Source organism: Brachycentrus maculatus, unplaced genomic scaffold, assembly GCF_059751285.1.
Source record: "Brachycentrus maculatus isolate JH-2025_06_01 unplaced genomic scaffold, ASM5975128v1 h1tg000124l, whole genome shotgun sequence".
Taxonomy (NCBI): Eukaryota; Metazoa; Arthropoda; class Insecta; order Trichoptera; family Brachycentridae; genus Brachycentrus; species Brachycentrus maculatus.
Window position 1 is genome coordinate 1,181,366 of NW_028280877.1, and position 6,649 is coordinate 1,188,014.

At 32.2% G+C, this 6,649-nt stretch overlaps 1 non-coding gene across 1 annotated transcript; it reads right to left on the minus strand.

Annotated features, from left to right (window-relative positions):
• Nucleotides 1-3,903: 3,903 nt before the first annotated feature.
• Nucleotides 3,904-3,985, minus strand: TRNAS-AGA (transfer RNA serine (anticodon AGA)). The gene has a single exon. It is a non-coding gene; the product is annotated as a tRNA-Ser (tRNA).
• Between the last annotated feature and the right edge of the window lie 2,664 nt (nucleotides 3,986-6,649).

Genomic DNA, 6,649 nt, shown 5'->3' on the forward strand with positions numbered 1-6,649 from the left:
TCTTGACGCAACATCAACAAATTTTACACTGTTATACTTAGAAGTTTTTAATTTATAGAGATCGTTACACAGTTATTCATTTGTATCAAAAATTTAAATTCATTAATAGAGTAGTAAATAGTAATTTTTGTTTTTCTTTATTTCTAATTTTCACTTTATGTTCAAATACTATCTACCCTCTGATTGCAAACAGCTTACATACAACTTATAAGTTGTCAAACATTTTTAGCAATATCACTAGTCCGTTTTTGGTTAGTTGGAAGATATTGCTTTTTAGCAATAAACCCGTCAATGTACATATTTTTTTGTATTTGAATTTAAAATGAAATAATATAAACTGAGGCAGAGAGCTGAAGAGATGGCAGAGACCTTTCCTACATGTGTTAACGATGAAGATAACACTACATTTATATGATGCAGTGCCTTAGGTATGCACCATCAGGTGTGGATAAAGGTTTGAAGAAGTAGTTAAAATAAATAAATAAATTAGTAAATATGTATGTATTAATTTTTAATCAAACACAGATTTTTTGAGTCTACTAAGTTGTATTTTATTAACAAAAAACACCTAAAAAATTATATTGTGACAATTGTTTGATAATGCCCTAACAAGGCGAAACAATTGTCACAATATAATTTTTTATGTGTTTTTTGTTAATAAAATACAACTTAGTTGACTCAAAAAATCTGTGTTTGATTTAAAATTAATACATAAATTAAAATGGAGTTCTACAAATTAAACGCCAAGTCAATAAATAGTAAATATGTGATCATTTTACATATTTGTTGGAAATATTGTGCGTATATGTTTTTCTCTCAAAAATGCTAAAGATACGCGATACTTTAAAGGAAAATTGCGAATATAAACGAGTGACATTATAGGAAAACATGTTTTTAAACTTTTTATGTTTAAAATATCCTTTTATAGAATACGCGTACGTATTTACTTATTGAAAGCGTGTTTAATGTTTTTATTTTCAATATTCAATAAATACGAAAATAGGTTACTTTGATAAAATTGAAAATATAACGTTGTCATATCATTTTATTACGTTTCTCACAACTGAGTGAATACGCGGCGTCTTCATAAAAGAGCACGCGCTGAAACATTGAAGGGTGTATGAAAAACATACTGAAACATCGCGTTACAATATATGTAAACTGCGATATTTCTCCACCGCGTGATGGTATGAGATATCGAAGGATTGAAATTCTCTTATACAATTCCCGGAAAAATTTCCAACAAGTTGCTGGCAAGTGAAATATATTTTTTCCAAAATTTTGTGTGTGCCAAATACTTGTTCACAAATCTTGATTATTTTCAATTATTGGATTTATTTTTATATTTTTTATGTATCATTACATTTTTTACAGTATTTTTGTTTTGTAGAGTTTTTTGTGAAAGTTTTTTTTACAACATTTTTAGTGTGTCCAAATACTTGTTCAAAAAATCTAGATTATCTCCAATTACAAGAGTAGTTTTCATATTATTTTTTGACATCTCATCAAAGATGAAGATAATATAAGAGTTTCTGCTTAGTAAAAAGCTTCTTTACATCTCACCAATAGATGTCTCTAGTGAAGTTCTAAAGAGACAAGAACAAGGTTTCTAAATTGGTTCATATATGTAAAACTTCCAAGAATTTAAGTAGTGTGGATGTCAATAATGGGTAGAATTGGTGAATGTTACACGTGTGTAAAGTGATCACTTAAACCAGCCGATGACGGTCGTCAGCCCCGTAAATGCCCAGACTTCCATATTCTTCTTCATTTTTTTTGTTTAAAATCTATGCAACACTCACCACAAAAAAAACACTACAAAACAAAAATTACGCGATTATCGCAGGTATTAGAATACGACATTGGCATTGAAATGATACAAGTCTGAAACAAAGACCAATCTGGTACAAGAAAGGACTCAAATATGTCTCAATTTTGACTCATCGTAAATGTTCTTAACCAACTGAAACCTTTATGGCTGGCTTGATTTTACTACCGTTGTTTTCTTTCAGGTTTCAGGTATAAATAGGAGTATTTTCAGGCTGAAAGTTGAAATTGGGTACTGAAGTAAACCTAAACTGCTATCCTAAAGGCTTACAGTGGCTCTATATCGGAGACACATAGTCGTAACATTTAATGGAAGAAGAAATCGCAGTTTTAGAACAACTACAGGATTTGGGACAGCTGTTCGGGACGTTCTCTCGGGATGGGACGACTCCTGAAAGACGAAAGAACACTGCACACGTGTGTTATTTATGTTTTGGAATATTTCAATTCTTGAGAACTTGTTTTACAAATGTTATTTGTTTGGCCCATGGGCGTCTGAAAACTGAAAAGAAATAGGGTGACTATAATTGTTAATATTACTTGCATCAACAAAACTTTTTTCGATATAATGGTGTAAATTTAGATAAAAATTAATTCCATATATTTTTTATTATTATTCATAAATATCGTTAAATGAAATAAATATTAAACGAGTCAATATGCTAATTAATTTGAAAAAAAAGATAACTGAAAGAAAATTAAAAAAAAAAAAATAATTAGCTTTCTTCATTTTATTTTATTGGACCAGTGATCATATCTCATCATTAGATAGATAAGAAGAAAGACAAGATTATGGGTTATATATAAAACATGGCATGACAGAATTTCAAAAAATTATTTGAAATGAATTTAAATTTAATAAATGTAAGAAGTATAGTGAAACAATAATTTCATAAAAAAATTCTAGGAGTTTTAGCAGGATAGTATTAAATTTTAAGTTTAAATTATTATAAATGACCAACTTCAAATAATTAAAAAATATATAGGTACTTATCTCATATTAACCACTACCTTGTTTTTACAAGGTAGAGGTTAATATATGACAAATAATTTGGTCTAGCCTCTTACCGATCTGAAATGTCGGTAACGACAAAACCCGTCGGTTTTAAATAAAATCAAAGTGGGAATAAACTATTAAATTGTTGGTTAATCTTTATATATTGTCAAATGCAGTTATATCAATTAATACAAAAATAAAAATAAAGACTTGCTTTCAACTACAGGTATATAAAATATTTTATTATCAAACATAACAAAGAAATGTAATAGGTATATCATGTTGGGCATAATTTTTTAAATGCTTAAACGTGTCAAATAATTTTTCTCCACATATTTTAAAAGGAAAAAAGACTCACTTTATTGACACTCCAGTAATGGGAAATTTCCGATTTATTACGTCGTATTTTCCGAAAAATCCACAAAGATGAAACCGCGCAGAAAATGTAGGAAAAAACGAGCCATTAGGTCTAAACTTGTCATAGAGACGCTTGAAACCGTTTAGAGGTGGCAAAAAATTGAGGGGCGGTGTTGAAATCACAATTTATAGAACTACCCCTGCGGTCATTTAGCCCTCTTTCCTCACCCTGCACTAAATAATCACCCCACTCGACCCAGCCTACACGCCTCTTCTCTGTCGATCCCAATCAATGCTGCATCTATTGTCACAATTGTATACATACATTTATATGTATTTGATATAATTCACTGTACATTATACATGATTCCCATAAAGAAATTTAATGTTATAAATAAAATTAAAATTTAAAAATAAAAGCAAAAAAACTAACCATCACTCCACTTCTCGGGTAAGCAGAGAAACATAATGCTACACAAATTTGTCTTTCAATTTTTGATATTTTGTGAGGTCAGAAAGTGGTTACTTGAACGATGCTAACTTGTAATAATACTTAGTTAAACTATTTTCATTAATTGATTTAGCAGTCACTTTGTGGTAAAATCTATACATTATTAATTTTTCTTATCAAATACCACTATTTCTTTAAATCTATTGTGACACGTATTTCAATGCACTCCGCATTGATTAGATAAATAAAATAGCATTTTTATAAAATGATCCGCAGTCGATAGGATTCGAACCTACGCTCCCAGAGGGAATCTGATTTCTAGTCAGACGCCTTAACCACTCGGCCACGACTGCTGCTGAGAGAAGTGATTACGTTACTAAATAAGTATTTAGACATATGTATATTCTCAATATTTGCAACAAAGCACATAACTCACACCTGTTCCAATACACACTAATATTAGATTTCATTTTATATTTATTTTTTTAAATAACTTTTAAGAAATAACCTTGAAAGATTTAAATGTTGGAGCCAGAATGAATAAATTGACTGTCTGTTGCCTTTTGTATGCTGACGATGCTGTTCTTCTTGCCGATAGCAGAGAAGACCTGCAGGCGTTGGTGACAAAAGTGTATAATGTGTGCAAGGAAAGTGACTTATTGATGAATGTTAGCAAATCTAAGATTATGGTTTTTGAAAGAGAAGAATGCAGATCTGAATGTGAAATATTGGTAAACGGAGAGATTCTGGAACAGGTAGATGATTTCGTCTATTTGGGTAGTATGTTTTCTAGGGATGGAAAGATTGATAAAGATATAGAAAGGAGAGTGAATGCTGGGAACAAAGTGAACGGTGCACTGAAATCAGTTATAGCAAATAAAAACCTATCAGCGGAAGCTAAACTGGCAGTGCACAACGGAGTCCTGGTTCCAACTCTAATGTATGGAAGTGAAACATGGAGTTGGCAAAAGAAGGATGAAAGTAGACTGAATGCAGTCGAAATGCGATCTCTCAGAAGAATGTGTAACAAAACGATGTATGATAGATGTGCGAATAGTGAAATAAGGAAAGAATGCAAAGCTGAGATAAGCATTATCGATAAAATTAAGAAAGGTGTGTTGAGATGGTTTGGACATGTAGAACGAATGAGTGAGGAAAGAACGGTAAAACAAATTTATGAGGCGAATGTTAGTGGGAAAAGAAGCAGAGGAAGACCGAGAAAAACATGGCACGATCAGGTATGCCAAATACTTGAAAGAGGTCAGGTTAGGAGTCGTAACAATCGGCGGGTATGTATGAGGAGATGCATGAACGTGGAAGAGGCGAAGAATGTTTGCAAGGACAGAGTGGTGTGGCGCTCTATTCTCTCTGCCTACCCCTGCGGGGAAGCGGCGTGATGGTTAGTTAGTTAGTTTAAATAACTTTTATCATGAATTAGAAATTAATTTCAGCAAAAAATCACCACAGTGCCAGTGGGGCTCGAATTGCAGGGAAGAGATAACTCGTTAAGTACGTAGTATTGATAATTTTATCTTTACTTCAGTTCGATTTATTTTATTTAGGTGCTGAAAACACTGATTCTGGCAATACTGATCGACACAGGTTTCATAATGCCAATTTCGATAAAATAAATGCCCAGAAGTAATGTTAATGTTAATTACTTATCTACACAACGTATTTAATTCGTTTTCTATCCACTGCAATGAAAAAATCCTTGAACTTTGAAAAAATCGATGTTTTGAAGCCGGTCGTCCATTTCTATTGCTAGGAAATAATGACACATTTTTTGTAACTTTTGTTGAAAATTCAAAACGGGAAAAGTATTTTTGCTTTAATTTCTACTTTTATAAACCATCGATACTTGTTAATTTTATTATTCAATTTCCAAGTATAGATTTTTGTTTCTAATATAAAATTCAAAATATTAAAAGAAATCTCACCAGGAAGCCGAGATTTATTACTTTTTTGTTGATGAAAAGAATAAATTTGCTAGAACAAATAATGATAACTAATCAGTGTTTAAGCTGCAGGCGTTGGTGACAAAAGTGTATAATGTGTGCAAGGAAAGTGACTTATTGATGAATGTTAGCAAATCCAAGATTATGGTTTTTGAAAGAGAAGAATGCAGATCTGAATGTGAAATATTGGTAAACGGAGAGATTTTGGAACAGGTAGATGATTTCGTGTATTTGGGTAGTATGTTTAGATATAGAAAGGAGAGTGAATGCTGGGAACAAAGTGAACGGTGCACTGAAATCAGTTATAGCAAATAAAAATCTATCAGCGGAAGCTAAACTGGCAGTGCACAACGGAGTCCTGGTTCCAACTTTAATGTATGGAAGTGAAACATGGAGTTGGCAAAAGAAGGATGAAAGTAGACTGAATGCAGTCGAAATGCGATCTCTCAGAAGAATGTGCGACAAAACGATGTATGATAGATGTGCGAATAGTGAAATAAGGAAGGAATGCAAAGCTGAGATAAGCATTATCGATAAAATTAAGAAAGGTGTGTTGAGATGGTTTGGACATGTGGAACGAATGAGTGACGAAAGAACGGTAAAACAAATTTATGAGGCGAAGACCGAGAAAAACATGGCACGATCAGGTATGCCAAATACTTGAAAGTGGTCAGGTTAGGAGTCGTAACAATCGGCGGGTATGTATGAGGAGATGCATGAACGTGGAAGAGGCGAAGAATGTTTGCAAGGACAGAGTGGTGTGGCGCTCTATTCCCTCTGCCTACCCCTGCGGGGAAGCGGCGTGATGGTTAGTTAGTTAGTTAGTTAGTGTTTAAGCTTCAATTTAATTTATCTAACTGATTGTAGATTATGTAAGTCTGTGAAGTAGTTAGTTGAGAATAATTCAAATAAAAATGATTCCCAAAGCATACACACACACACAGATTTTTATCCCTGGAAAATAAAAATGAAATGTGTAAATATATCTAAAATTGTTTAAAAAGTTTTCTTTTTAATTTTTGTGGCAGCGTATTTTCGCGCTTTGAAGATACAATTTCT